The 16,300-nt window shown below is 39.5% G+C and overlaps 1 long non-coding RNA gene across 1 annotated transcript; it reads right to left on the bottom strand.

Annotated features, from left to right (window-relative positions):
• Window positions 1-1,601: 1,601 nt before the first annotated feature.
• On the bottom strand, window positions 1,602-4,053 carry LOC112449133 (uncharacterized). The gene is made up of 2 exons (XR_003037628.2): window positions 3,718-4,053; window positions 1,602-1,826 (listed from the first exon to the last, which is right to left on the bottom strand). It is a non-coding gene; the product is annotated as an uncharacterized lncRNA (long non-coding RNA).
• Window positions 4,054-16,300: the final 12,247 nt, after the last annotated feature.

Below are 16,300 nucleotides of genomic sequence, written 5' to 3'. Positions count from 1 at the left end.
TAGTCATGTATGGACATGAAAGCTGGACTATAAAGAAAGCTGAGTGCCAAAGAATTGATGCTTTTGAACTGTGGTGTTGGAGAAGACTCTTGAGAGTCCCTTGGACTGCAAGGAGATCCAACCAGTCCATCCTAAAGGAGATCAGTCCTGAGTGTTCATTGGAAGGACTGATGTTGAAGCTGAAACTCCAATACTTTGGCCACCTGATGTGAAGAGCTGACTCATGTGAAAAGACCCTGATTCTGGGAATGATTGAAGGCAGGACGAGAAGGGGATGACAGAGGATGGGATGTTTGGATGGCATCACCAACTCAATGGACATGAGTTTGAGTAAACTCCAGGAGTTGGTGATGGACAGGGAGGCCTGGCGCGTTGCAGTCCATGGGGTCACAAAGAGTTGGACACAACTGAGCAACTGAACTGAGCAGATAGTTCTGAGGTAGATATCTGTTACTCATAAATTGCAAGGGTCTGAGGTAGGGAGAGATATATCTTGATGGAGCTGACGTCTGAAGATGAATTGAAGACACTAGTCAATATGCAAACCAGGTAAGAAATGATGGTTCACAAGTCTATCCCTATGAAAGAGTCATTCCTTCATCCTCCTACCAAATGAGACTTTGCTTTCATTTTAAAGAAGTAGCTTTTACAATTTCACACAATAATTTTTCAAGTCTAATCATTTGGTGAGAAAACCCTACAGGCTGAGAAAGACTTGGTGGAAGAGCTTCTTAAGCTTGTTAACGATGGGAAAGACTGCTTCGTAAAATAATGAGTTCCTCATCACTCAAGAGGCTCAGACAAGTTGGATGACCCACTCCAGGGGTATGTTTTAGAAGGTGTTTCCACACTGGATGGAAGGAGAACTAATATTGCATAATGTCAATTCCAAACATGAATTCTACTATTCCATCATTTTTTGTCTAATAGTTATCAATGAAATTCGCTTTTTCAGATCTCAATGAGAGAACACAGCTTGGATATAATCATTTTACTCTTTAAAGCCTATATTTGTCAGGCTTCATATCACATGGTACAGAATATACCTATAATTTCCTTTTATCTGTATATTAAATTTCTCAAAATTTGTTGACTTTTTTCTTCCACCTTTGACCCTCTTTACTGATTAAAATTAATTTTAGTTCTTTTTACAGTGGGTTTATGTACTGAAGTGACTTAGCATATGTAAGTGCATGCACTGGAGAGAGGGAGAGAGACAGAAGCGTTCTCGTCTCTATGGAGTTGAATAGCAAGAGAGATTTATTTTTATTCCTCTCAAACACTTGGTCAAAAGGGTTATATTTGCAGCAGATTAGGAGGGTTAACAAGGGACTTGAATTTTGAAGTGCCATTCATCTTGAAGTAGCAAGCGCCCCGTCTCCTATAAATGGAATGTCATGTTATTTTTAGATGAGGCTTTTGCCAAGAGGATCCAGGACACGGTGAACAATGTTCCATCTGATTAGTGACCTTACTTAAACATGTGAATGGCTGTGGTTCCTTAACACTATTTGCAATAAGTCTGTGGCAAGCCTATTTTCTTAGTGAGGGTACACAATTTAGATCATAAATTTATAAGATGGGGGGGGAAGCCATTTGAATAATGCAGTTTCTTGTTTACTAATAACAGAACACAGAAGTTGGAGATGAGAGTTCTACTACACTTGAGTTAGGTAGGGCATCAAGGCATATTTTCAACCCAAGATCTCTTAAAGGATTCTCACTGACATCTGTGTTGCAACATCTCCTAAATCCAGATCTGCTCATCCTGAAGTCAGAGTCCAAAGGCCAGCCATTTAAGCAGATCACCCCCAACACCAATAGACCTAGGATTAAAAAGGAGACACAGAATATTATGTAAGAACAAAATAAGCATTTGCTATTTTGTTACACCACTTGACTCAAGAACACCATGTTATGGAAAACTACCCCTAAGCAGTCGGTGACTGGGATGCATATGAGTATGTACGAGGGGAATCTATGCGCAAATAGCCTTATATGCCTATAACTCTCTGTCATTATGGAAGAAGGTTCTGGAAGGTTTGCCTGCTAGACTATAAAAGTTGCACTTGGGGCTAAAAAAAAATGTGCCATTGGGTTTTCTTATCTAGATTCTCCTTTTCTAAAAAGCTTTTTGTGAATGGACCATACAATAAACAGTATCATTTTACTGATAAGTTTTAAAAACTAGAAAATTTTCAAATTAAATTCCATTTCTTTCTTGGATTCCCACTTTTATTCTCCCAAACTCTCTGATGCTAGGGCTTAAATACAGCTCCTAAATTTAAACAGAGGACTAATTCATACAAATCACTACACTAAGGCATGTACTAGAGGGTTTTTCTTTGAATGGACAATGCTCTCCTCTCCAGAGTGAAGTCCCATGATATCCTTCAGGAAGAAGGAAAATAACCTATTCTTCATCCTACACAAAACTTACAGTCAGCTGGGGCTTATTAAATTTAAATGGCAAGTAAAGTCACCTCATGGAGAACAGCCACATATCTAGGTCCACCAGTTCTATCAGAGGATACAAAAGGAATTAGAGAACCCTGAAGTCCCCTACTGCAGGATTGGTAAAAGGATGCTCAGTGACTGCATCAGTATCATCTGGGGTATCACAGATTTCTTAGGCTACCCCAATCACACTGAGTCGTTTTTCTAGGTGTGAGGACCAAGAATTTGCATAGGTAGCAAGTTACTTGCATAGTCCTTATTCTAAAAAATTTGGAAAGCACTACCATGGTGGCCAATCTTCAACTAGATCCCTCTTCCATAATAGGGACTGAAACACAAATGAACAAGTGGTTGAATAGGAGTCCAAGTTCCCTAAAACTTTTAAATTCTCTTGAAATTTAGATGTGTGTGTGTGCTTAGCCATGTCTGACTCTTTGCAGCTCCATGTAGCCCGCCAGGCTCCTCTCTCCATGGAATTTTCCAGGCAAGAATACTGGAGTGGGTTGCCATTTCCTCCTCCAGGGGATCTTCCTGACCCAGGGATCAAACCCACATCAAAACAGTACTCTGCTTTGAATAGACTCTCCTAACTGGCCTCTGTGCTGATCACCTGGTGATCTCCCAGTTCCAGAAGCCATTTTCTCACATTGGAAACCCCTGGGCTACTATTGACGATTACAACTCCTCAGACCCAACCAGGTACTTAGAATCTAAATTTTTCTTTGTGGCTACTTCCTTTTCCACATAGCAGTGGACTTTGCTACATGTTTTATGAGCATGATATAGAGTCAGGGTTTAGCCCTTTTGTTCAATGAGTGCGCCCTCTGCCATTTAGGACCCCAGATCTACTGAAACCAGGAGATAGCCAGACAGGTTATTCCCAAGATGAATGTTCATATCTGTTTTCAGATATTAGGCATTAACCTAAGCTTCTTCCCTTGGGAATCATTTCAAAGAGAAAGTGCATTTGAAATCCTTTGAGGTTCCCTTATATCTAATCAACATATCATACAAAAGCAAATTCCGTTTCATAGGCTGCAATCACAAGAAAAGGGTGGCTAGAACTCAATTAATTAACTCATGAGACATGTCTCTTTAAAAAAAGAAATGAATCCGGTTGCTATCACAGAAATCCCAGAAACCATGATAAATAGTGTTACAAAATATTTCCTGTGCTGCTTTGCTTTGGAATTTCAGCACTCTCCCTTGCTTTCATTCAAGTGAATCAAACACAAAGAAAGGACAATGCAGATCATTAACCTCAGGAGAACACTGGCCTGGGATATGATGTCATCTCTGTCATGAAGATCTCTGATTGAGAAAAGTAACTGAACAGGGCAGCATGGCACCACGTGTAACCTATCTGTAGTGGTTGTTCTCCTGATGTCCCTTCTCTTGGTCACCCTGGAGGCTTTTGTGACACAAGCAGCAGCTACTGTGGGGTAATTATGTGGTCGTTATATAAAATGGACTAATGCCAGCCCAGCACATTGCATGAAAGGACTGGTTGTGTTCCTTGTTAAGTGTTTTTGTCAAGCTGACCATGCCCTTTATTTATCTCAAACACAACATGCTTATTCTGCCCCACTCTACCGTATTCACCCTGCAAATTTATGAGGCTCTATTAATCTTCTGCCCTGCTGACTATCTATGTTGCAAAGTGTCAGCAGACTTTTGTACCTTGCTAATGTACAAAGGGCTTCCTATGAGTAATATCAGCATTTTGCCTTTTAATTGCACATATAATTTTTAGGTCTTACAGCTAATAAGGGAATTGAGACCACAGTTCATCACTGTCTAGAATGGTACTCCAGGGGTGTGGGGACTGTGGAAGCTGAGGGAAGAATATAGCTGTTCTGATTCCAAGCAAGAGTCTCTCTCATTATAATGGCACCATCCCCACTCTGCTGTTAAGAGTCTGACACTTTTGCCATTATACAGCCTACTTTTCTGGGGCTTTACAACTCCTCAGGACAAATGCATTCTTCTCTGAACATTTTTTGTGTTAGATCTTGGTTCATGAGGTTTTTTTGTTTTTTTTTTTTTTTGGAGGGGGCTTCCCTGTGGTTCAGATGATAAAGAATCTACCTGCAATGCAGGAGACCTAGGTTTGATCCCTAGGTCAGGAAGATCCTCTGGAGAAGGAAATGGCTACTCACTCCAGGATTCTTGCCTGGAGAAATCTATGGACAGAGGAGCCTGACCAGCTGCACAGTTCATAAGGTTGCAAAGAGTCAAACACGACTGAGTGTCTAACCCTTTCGCACTTTGACGCATGAGTATTTTTATCATCCTGCATATCAATTCCCATAGAAATTAGTTGTGTGATATTTATTTATTTTTTTTAAATTTTATTTTATTTTTAAACTTTACATAATTGTCTTAGTTTTGCCAAATATCAAAATGAATCCATCACAGGTATACATGAAGAAACCAACACGATCGCTTGGGCAAACTCCTGAACTTCTAAGACTTTCAAATGGGTGCACTTTTGCTAGTCCTTCAGCTAACCTTTTCTTATGGGATTTTTGGTTTTCAATGCAGACTTAGTTTTAAGTACTTTCAAGGAAAAACAGTGTTAAAATAAATGGGGGATTAGTGTTTGCAATGTGGGCATTTTGCTTTTGCATTAATAGCCTTTCACACACATTTTTACTATGCCTGAAAAATGTGCATTATTGATGAGTGTACTTCTTACTGTGCAAAAGCCATTAGGGAAGAAATGAAAGGTCTGTGGCAGGAAGTGGAGGCACAGAGAGGGCCTGGGTGGATGGTGTTTTCATTTAGCAGTTAGGGAGCACCCATAGCTGTCTTCCCTAAACTGGACCATTTCATTTTCACTGCACACATCTTTGGGCACCTGGGAAAGAGAGGCTTGTGAAAGTGTAACTAAACAGTATAGAAAGCAAACTGGTGAATGTATCATATACAGGAAATCAGATCCTAAAATTAGAGAAAGAGGCAATTTGGGGAGATCAGACATCCAGGTTCTTGTCTTGATTGTTTATGATTAGGGATATTTCCCTGGGCTCCAGCTGCTATAAGTGTGACTCAGAAAGTTGGATTGTGGGTTAGAAGCAGAAAAAAGTCCTCTGCTGGTCCCAAGGGTACCATGTAAGGAACCAAAGTATGGAGATTAACAGAAGGTCTCCACGATTTATGGGGAAATCTGAAGCTCTTTTACTAGAATGGAATCCAGAGGGAAAAAACTAACTTAATTGAATGATGACCAGGTGTCATCCACCTCTCATTTAATTCTTTGATTACCTTTGATTATAGACATTATCTTCAGGTTACAGATGAGAAAGTTGGGATTGAAAAAAACTTAGAGAACTTTTCCTAGGTATGGCGTTCAAATCTAGACTTTCTGAACCTATGTATAATCATCTTGTATCATGGAGCCAAGGAGCCCCAAAGAAGAGACTGGTATACAATTTAGGATTTATCTCTCAAGTCATGCTTTAAAACATGTTGTTCCGGGGACTTCCCTGGCAGTCCAGTGGTTAAGACTTCACCTTCCAATGCAAGGGGTGCAGATGCAATCCCTGGTTGGGGAGTGAAGATCCTACATGCATCAGGGTTAAGAAACGGAAACATAGAATGGAAGCACAGTTGTAACAAATTAATAAAAACTCCAAAATTGGTCTACATCAAAAAAAAAAACATACTGTTTCTATAGTCACTCTCCATCTTCACTTTTGCCTTGTTATTTATTCATCTAGTCATTCATTAAAAAAATATTAATGAAGTATTAACTGTACACCAGATGTCAATATGTGATGTTTCTGTATCATTTATATACAAGATGCTCCTGCTGTGGTTGCTTCCCACATGTACAATGGGGCCCAGGAGGCTGATGGGCGGGCAGCAGTGCCGCCCCCGTGAAAGGGCAGAACCAAGATGTTAGGCTGCCCCGTGAGCAATAAGACCTTCTAAGTGGTTTTTGTCTTGCTGCATCACATGCTGTTTTTCTAAAGCATTTTTCTTAAATAAAGATCTGTGATTGTTTTGCCTAACTTTCAATAAAACAAACAACAACAACTAAAAAACCCCCCAAACTACTGCTAACCCTATCCAGCAACTTTATAACTAAGAGAGCCTCGTTATTCAGGTTAGTAAAAATTTACATAGATTGTTTTCTTAAATGAAAATTAGTTTGATCCAAAGAATAAGATCTTTGCAGCCAAAAAGTTCCCTTAAGGTTACAGTAAAAATGAAGGATATCTTCAGGGTTTTTTTTTTTAATAGCTTAAAATCTGTGCTTATCCTAGAACAACTCTTTCAGCTGTCAGTTTCATCAAATAATACCATCCATTCATATTGATTAAGAACACACATAACAACAAAATTCCACAAACTGTTTACCAGCACTGGAAATAAGACCGAGCATTTTTGGAGCACATCAGCTACTGGAATCCTTCTTGCTTTATACAGGGAGAATTCTCTTGGGACTATGACAATAAGTTGGATCTATAGAAGGATCATAGATTCGAAATCATAGACAAAGTGGGTTTCCTGGGAAAGCACCTTTGAGGAAGGAGACGTAAATTTGCATTGATTTTGTTATTACATAACATTTATTAGAAAACTAATAATATTCAAGTTGTGAAATTTTTTCTCCTGTCACTGAGATCAGTGTCCACCTTAAAATACTTTCAGAAAAGACTGTGATATTCTAATTGGTGAGTGCACTGTGATGTTCTAATTTGTGAGTGACTTATTAAGGGGCTATTCCCAATCTTCAAGTTAAATTAAGATTGTGTGACTGTGTTCATGTATCAGATAAAGCAAGAGCTCTGGTCTATATTCTGATACCATGACCTATTAGCTGTATGATTTAGGCTAAGTTACTTAACCTCTGCCTGCCTCAATTTCCCCATCAAAAAATGGGGATCAAATTGAATGACCTCAGCCAGTTGTCATGAAGATTAAATTATATTATATAAGGAAAATACATAAAGCCATTTTAGGCACCTAGTGCTAAATAATGATTTTAAAACTATTCCAAACTCTCATTTTTCAGTTTTGTTGCTATTTCCATGAATATCTCTTAAATCCACTGAATGGAGAAGTTATTTTTCGTTTTTCTATTCAAAAAACATTAAAAAAAATAATTGACAGCCCAACAATAAAAATTCCCAATATATTTCCAAATTTGTCTTTGTGTGTGTGTGTGTGTGTGTGCACGTGCTTAGTCATGTCTGACTCTTTATGGCCCCAAGGACCATAAAGGACCAGAGTAGCCCACTAGGTTCCTCTGCACAGGGAATTTTCTAGGCAAGGATACTGGCATGGGGTGCCATTTCCTACTCTATGGGTTCTTCCTGACTCAGGGATCGAACCTATGTCTCTGTGTCTCATGACTGGCAGGTGGATTCTTTACCACAAGTGCCACCTGGAAAGCCCCCGTTACATTATGTCATAGAGTTAATCGGGTCATAAAAGAAGGTGGATGACCCGATTAGCTTTCTTCAAGTTTGAATTTTGCGATAAGGACTTCATGATCTGAGCCACAGTCATCTCCCGGTCTTATTTTTGCTGACTGTATAGAGCTTCTCCATCTTTGGCTGCAAAACATATAATCAATCTGATTCCAGTATTGACCATCTGGTGATGTCCATGTAGAGTCTTCTCTTACGTTGTCGGAAGAGGGTGTTTGCTATGACCAGTGCCAAAGAATATTCAACTACCACACAACTGCACTCATCTCACACGCTAGCAAAGTAATGCTCAAAATTCTCCAAGCCAGGCTTCAACAGTATATGAACCGTGAACTTCCATACGTTCAAGCTGGATTTAGAAAAGGCAGAGGAACCAGAGATCAAAATGCCAATATCCATTGGATCATTGAAAAAGCAAGAGAGTTTCAGAAAAACATCTACTTCTACTTTATTGACTATACCAGAGCCCTTGAGTGTGTGGATCACAACAAACTGTGGAAAATTATTCAAGAGATGGGAATACCAGACCACCTTACCTGCCTCCTGAGAAATCTGTATGCATGTCAAGAAGCAACAGTTAGAACTGGACCTGGAACTACAGACTGGTTCCAAATCAGGAAAGGAGTACATCAAGGCTGTATATTATCACCCTGCTTATTTAATGTATATGCAGAGTACATCATGTGAAATGCTGATCTGGATGAAGAACAAGCTGGAATCAAGATTGCCGGGAGAAATATCAATAACCTCAGATAAGCAGATGACACCACGCTTATGGCAGAAAGTGAAGAAGAACTAAAGAGCCTTTTGATGAAAGTAAAAGAAGAGAGTGAAAAAGTTGGCTTAAAGCTCAACATTCAGAAAACGAAGATCATGGCATCTGGTCCCATCACTTCATGGCAGATAGATGGGGAAACAGTGGAAACAGTGACAGACTTTATTTTGGGGGGCTCCAAAATCACTGCAGATGGTGACTGCAGCCATGAAATTAAAAGATGCTTGCTCCTTGGAAGAAAAGCTATGACCAACCTAGATAGTATATTAAAAAGCAGAGACATGACTTTGCCAACAAAGGTCCATCTAATCAAAGCTATGTTTTTCCCAGTAGTCATGTCTGGATGTGAGAGTTGGACCATACAGAAAGCTGAGCACCAAAGAATTGATCCTTTTGAATAGTGGTGTTGGAGAAGACTCCTGAGAGTCCCTTGAACAGCAAGGAGATCCAACCAGTCCATCCTAAAGGAGATCAGTCCTGAATATTCATTGGAAGGACTGATGCTGAAGCTGAAACTCCAATACTTTGGTGAAGAACTGACTTATTTGAAAAGACCCTGATGCTAGGAAAGATTGAGGGCAGGAGGAGAAGGGGACAATAGAGGGTGAGATGGTTGGATGGCATCACCAACTCAATTCACATGGGTTTGGGTGGACTCTGGGAGTTGGTCATGGACAGGGAGGCCTGGCGTGCTGTGGTTCATGGGGTCGTAAAGAGTCAGACACGACTGAGTGACTGAACTGAACTGAACTGATAGAGCTAATCTCACTAATTGCCCAGTAAGTCTATGGGAGAAGCTAGAGAGTATTTTTTTTTTTTTTAATTGTCACTGAGGATGTGTATCCTGTTGGAAATGATGAAAAGAGATTTGGCTACTGGGGTAGACAGTTTCTAAGATGATCCCCAATGATCACTACCTTCTGCTACTCAAGCTCTCATGTAATCCCTTCCTCTGAGTTTGAGCTGGGCTGACATACTCCCTTCTACAATAGAAGTGATGGGAACTCATTTCTGAAGTTAGGGGATAGACCGTGGCTTGTCTTGCTCAATTTCTGTCAGTCTCTCAGATCACTCATTCAAGAGGAGGCCAGCTCTGCATCATGCTGCAGCTTTATGGAAGGTTCACAGAGTGAGAGACAAAGGCTTGCTGAGAACTACAGGAGTGATTTTGGAAGAGGATCTTCCTGACCAGTCAAACCTTCAGAGGGGACAGCAGACCCTGCTCTGGGCTTGACTGGACCTCTTGAGACATTGAAACGCGAGGCAGCCAGCTGATGGCATTTGGAATTGTGACTCACGGAACAGTGATATAAAAATGTTTCAGGCTGCTGAGTTTGGGGATAATTTGTTACATAACAATAGATAACTCAGGCCAATATTGTTGACTCAAAAGAGCCAGAAATTTCCGGTCTCAGCAGGGAGTTTGGAACACTATGGCTTGTGAGCTAAATTCATTACATATCCTTCTTTTCCCCCTTTTATTGAGATACAATTAACATTCTTTTTTGTGCAGCCCCCAAGCTAAGAATTTTTTTTCACAGTTTTTTTTCACCTGAACACAATAGGTTTTAAAGGAAAATATACCCATTATGATGGGGGACCTAGGACATGGTGACCATTCTCTGGGAAGCCACAATCATTCCACTCAACAGTGTCCAGGAAGGACTGAACATGGCAGTCCAGACCAAGGCTAACAGTGTCATTTTCCATATCTGCATCTTCAAACAGGCTGACTCTTATGCCATGAAACATCTTTCTCTCTGTTCCCATAGGTAACTCTTTCTCATGTTCTTAAACTACGTGTCACAGCACTTTCTACATTTAGTCCTGCTGGACTTCCAGATCTGATGGAAATGTCATTATTGTGTTCTGTACATGGACCACAATGTTGAAAAAATAGCATTCACTGCACTGATTAATTCTCCTTTTGTGGTTTTGCAAATTTAAAAGGCCTTCCAGGCTTCTCTGTCCATGGGATTCTCCAGGCAAGAATACTGGAGTGGATTACCATTTCCTTTTCCAGGGGATCTTCCCGACCCAGGGATCGAACCCAGGTCTCCCACATTGGAGGCAGATTCTTTAACCTCTGAGCCACCAGGGAACCCCTTATAAGAAAAAAGAAAACCCACTATGAGGTACCATTTCACACCAGTCAGAATGGCTGCAATCCAAAAGTCTACAAATAATAAATGCTGGAGAGGGTGTGGAGAAAAGGGAATCCTCTTACACTGTTGGTGGGAATGCAAACTAGTGCAGCCACTATGGAGAACAGTGTGGAGATTCCTTAAAAAACTGGAAATAGAACTGCCTTATGATCCAGCAATCCCACTGCTGGGCATACACACTGAGGAAACCAGAAGGGAAAGAGACACGTATACCCCAATGTTCATCGCAGCACTGTTTATAATAGCCAGGACATGGAAGCAACCTAGATGTCCATCAGCAGATGAATGGATAAGAAAGCTATGGTACATATACACAATGGAGTATTACTCAGCCATTAAAAAGAATACATTTGAATCAGTTCTAATGAGGTGGATGAAACTGGAGCCTATTATACAGAGTGAAGTAAGCCAGAAGGAAAAACACCAATACAGTATACTAACACATATATATGGAATTTAGAAAGATGGTAACAATAACCCTGTGTATGAGACAGCAAAAGAGACACTGATGTATAGAACAGTCTTATGGACTCTGTGGGAGAGGGAGAGGGTGGGAAGATTTGGGAGAATGGCATTGAAACATGTAAAATATCATGTATGAAATGAGATGCCAGTCCAGGTTCGATGCACGATACTGGATGCTTGGGGCTAGTGCACTGGGACGACCCAGAGGGATGGTATGGGGAGGGAGGAGGGAGGAGGGTTCAGGATGGGGAACACATGTATACTTGTGGCGGATTCATTTTGATATTTGGCAAAACTAATACAATTATGTAAAGTTTAAAAATAAAATAAAATTAAAAAAAAAAAGAAAAAAGAAAACCGAACAAAAGCTAATATGTTCTGGATGCTTATATTTGGAAAGCAAGTCCTAAAATATTAACTCTCTGTCCCTTTACAGAAAGTTTTGTAACCCTGGAGATAAACCATTGCACTTCCCATAGCATGATCAGCCCTTCTAAAGTCACCTGGAAAAAACTGCAGACTGTAGAGCAGAGTTGCTCAACACTCCAGATGGCCGACTCTTAAATGAGCTGTCTTCTTTAGTCTATGCCAAATGTTCTGTGTATTCCTCTACACAGGGGTAAAATAACAATTATCAGCCATCTCTAATTACATAAAGTTATCCAGATAGAGAATACTTGAAGAAAGAACAAAAGCACCCTATATGACTATGCACATATTTAATTTTATTTTTAAGACTCTATTTAAATTAATGTACTTAAAAGTCTAGGATTTGAATAGGTTGTATGTGTCAAAGAACCCATGTAAATGATGCATATTAATTCTGTGTTCTAGATGCCAGGAATCCCTCAGGATTTAGGGCACGAGGACAGTCAGACAGTCACTCCGTCCATGGCAGCAGGAGAGGCAAAGCAAGCTCTAGACAAGTGCTACTCAAAGTGTGGTTCACGAACCAGTGCTGGTCGTTTCTAATCTGTTTACAGTAGGAAAACAAAAATGGGCGAGAAAGCCTTTGTAAACTTGTAGAGCAACTGACTGTCTTGAATATAAGTGCTAAAAAGATTAAATGTTCTCTATTTTATATTTTTAGGTTTTTTTCCTTTCTAATTTTTCTTTTAATATTTGTTACCATATTTTGGCCAAGTATCTACAAGGGGTTGGGATTTTTAAAACAACAGTCCTTCAACAAAGGGAGATTGAGAATGCTTTACATGGTCATTAAAAACCTTCAAATTCTGGAATTAAAGTCAATATTTTGATGATAAGATCTATTTCTATCAATACTACAAAAATTTTGGTCAACCATAGCACTGAGCCAGAGCCCACAAACTGAAAGAAATACCTATATACTGACCAAAGATTCGTCATAGGTACTCTGGACGATCATGTACCAGTCCCACAAACAGTTGGAATGCCTGCCTCTTCTTTCTAAATGCCCTCCCCTTCTCAATATTTGGTTTAATAGGTAAACAAGATATGCTAAAGACAAGCACTTCTATCCTCTACTCCATTAAACAGAAAAGTTCTAAGAAAAGGAATCATAATAAGTGGACGGAGATTTTGAAAATCTGCAGCACTCATTACAAGGATGACACACCCTTGACACCATCACTGGGTCCAACTTCCATGACAGACATGGTTACCAATCAACACATTCTTTCCTGCTGAGCCAAATGCAGCTTTAGGAACCTTCTTACCACAGCATTCCAGGAAGCCACTATGAATCAGTCAGGGTCATCCCATGAGTCGAACCCTCTTTGTCATGTCCAAAAAAATAAGAAGAGCAAGGGTATCCAAGCCTGGTTCTGGTGGCCAGCCCATTTATCTCTAGATCTACATACATGGGTCATCTACAACACGTGAGGTTGGACTAAATTAGGGATTCTCACACTGGAATTCAGTATAATCTTTAAAAAATTCTGATGCCCATCCCCCAACTATTGATTGGGTTATTTTTTAGGCTTCTTATAACTCGATGAACGTGAGTCTCAGTGAACTCCGGGAGTTGGTGATGGACAGGGAGGCCTGGCGTGCTGCGATTCATGGAGTCGGACATAACTGAGTGACTGATCTGATCTGATCTGATACCACCTTAGGCATTGTTAATTTTAAAATCTGCTTCAGTGATTCTAATGCACAGGTAGGCTTGAAAACCATTGGATGAGAGGATCTCTTTGGTGCTTCCAACTCTAATATCCAGAACTCTATGATTACTTGAAGTAATAATACAGTCAGTCACACAGACTTAGAGTCTACCAGTTAGATTGGATTGGTTAGGACTTGAAGAGCTGATGTAATTCCTTGGGTAGTTTCTAACTAGAGAGCATAAAAGGCATAGGGATTTTGAATTATGAGGTAATAATTCTATCTTAGGCACATGTGATCATAAGCACTCAAGCATCACTCTTGTGGGTTTTATGACTCCTTAGGATACCTTGTAGGAATTATTACAGCCCCATAAATCACTATTGCCTATTATTTCAGGTAGTCATAATTTAAAATAAGAGTAACTGTTAATAATAATATGCACTGTAATGATCCAACTTCTTTTTTTGAGGAGCTGGATGCATTTTATAGATCTTAACTCATTAATTTTAATATTTCTGTGAAAAGGACAAAAGTCCATAATCATCATCCCATTTCATAGGTGAAAAAACTAAGTCAACTAGCCCACTTGTATCACACAGGTTTAAATTCAATCCAGAATCTATAGATTGTACTCTCATGGTGCTAAGCACCTAGAGGTTTAAACATCCTCTCTCAAAATTTCCATAAAGTGTCACCCTATTTTACTTATTCATCTATACCTATTATTTCTCAGATGCTGAAGATAACCAAGATGAGTTAATGTTCTAGTATGAGGATGAGAGAGACAGCAATAAATATTCACTGTAAAAGTGATAGTTGCTTTGATAGAACCGTGGCTGCACTGAAATGAACTGGACTGACTTTAGCACTGGGAAAGGGGCAGTGCGGGTTTTCCAGAGAAAGTGGCTAGAGTCTGGATTTTGAAGAACACCCTTGAGTTCAGCTGCTGTGAGATGTTAGGGAAGTGTGTTGCAAGCAGAGGCATTTTGTTGAAATATGAGGCATGATGCTGATGTCTGCTGTGTGTGAGTGGAGATGGGAGAAGATAAAGCTGGAAAATTAAGCTAGAAACAAATCTTGAGGTTCTTTAGACATCCTAAGGATTGTGATCTTCTTCCTGCAATTTGTATTCATGGTTTGCATTTATATATACACATCCTCCTTTTAGTATGAAATTTTTTTTTGTCAGCTGATGCTTACCGGAAAAGCATTTTTTAATGTTCCCTTTGGGATATATCTTAAAATCATGGGAAAATAATGGAAGAAGTTTGCCATGGATTTATTTTTGCAAGCAAGTCTCTCAAGGTATTTCACACATCACTTGCCAACTTCCTGAACTGGGAGATGAAGGAGCCAGTGTAGAATTTTAGAATTGAAAAAGATCCTATAGGTCAACCTCAGAAGCTTTCCAACCACCCTCCACTAAACAAAGCCTCTGCTCTCAACGCCCCGTCCAGTGGCACTGTGTAGCTTCTACACAGTGTGTTTCGTGGGATGCTCAGCTGTCAGAGTGCTCCATTAAAAAGAAGAGGTTCATCATTAATGTCAGTTCTGTCATTATAGAGCTTTTAAGCTTTGAGCAAATAGGTACCTTGATTTTGTTGTCTCTATATGTCAAGTCCAATAGCTTAAACATGTAAAATTATGCCCATACTTTAAATAACCTAATAATTTTTCTTTCAAAATTAATGATATAGATATAAAAATCAAAGTGAGATCTTTTCCCATTGTGGAACTGACTAGTTCCACAAAGTCACTTGTCTAAAAATATACGGCAAGAAAAGGCAGAATCAGATCTAGAATTTAGGCCTGTTCATTCCCCTATTGATTTCCCCCAGGTAAACTACTGCACAACAATAACAATAGTAGATAAATACTCAAATGGGCTTTGGAAAGCCTAATATAGAACCTGACAAGAAATAAAGTGATTCATCCACCTCTCCAGGTATCTATTTCAATGGTTCCATTAGTAACAGAATTTATCTTCTGGATGCATAATTGATAAAAAAAATAAAAATAGATCTTTAATCTAAGTCTCTAAGTACAATACATACTGCAGTAGAGCAATCATTTCTGCAAAACTCAGGGGTGTGATTTCATTATGCCACGTTTTTAAATCCCCTTAAAGCTCATTGACGAGGCTTTCAGCTAAGTTCAGCCTGAGAGATGTTGATCTCTTCGTGGGATGACTAATTCCCTTTTCTGTAAGAAAGGGTCTCCTTCATTTCTAAAAACAATCCTATCAGGATAAATATTTCATTTCCTTTTAAAGCAAATGACTTAAAACTCCAAATCTAAGAATGATTGTGAGGCAAGACTTGGGCTGATGAAAAAGTCATCCAAGAGTTTAGATGGGGAAATGGAGGAAAGGACTTCAGGGTGCCTTGGTTTGCCTTCTTCTGAAGACAGAAGCTTACCTTTGGGGTGCCATGCTTCGTGCTCTGGTTCCCCCAGAGTTCCTTCTTCCTTACTGAAGCAGTCATCTCTAGGAGGACTAGGGAACATCGAAGAATGCAACTTTCTGGGTATCCCACAAGGACTATGCTATTCAGAATGGTAGCCACTAGATTGAACAACTGAATTGTGGCTAATCTGAAGTGAAATGCAATGTGGAAGTGAAAGTCAATGCAATCTGTGTAAGATTTCAAAGCGCTTGCTGTGAAAAAAAGATTGTTAAATACTCATAGTTTTTATATTGCCTACATGTTGAAATGATATTTTGGATATACATGTTGAAATGATATTTTGGATATATTGACCTAAGTGATTATTTAAAAAAAGATAGGTGTTTAAACAGTATAGAGTTGCAGATAGTTTACAGTTGGTGAAAGTCTGCATGGATAGCAATCATTTTTTTTATAGGCCAGCAAAGGATATGCAACTCTGTTTAATTCAGTTCAATGAGTATT

This window comes from Bos taurus, chromosome 12 (genome assembly GCF_002263795.3).
Source record: "Bos taurus isolate L1 Dominette 01449 registration number 42190680 breed Hereford chromosome 12, ARS-UCD2.0, whole genome shotgun sequence".
Classification (NCBI taxonomy): domain Eukaryota; kingdom Metazoa; phylum Chordata; class Mammalia; order Artiodactyla; family Bovidae; genus Bos; species Bos taurus.
This window is presented reverse-complemented; position numbering and strand designations above follow the sequence as displayed.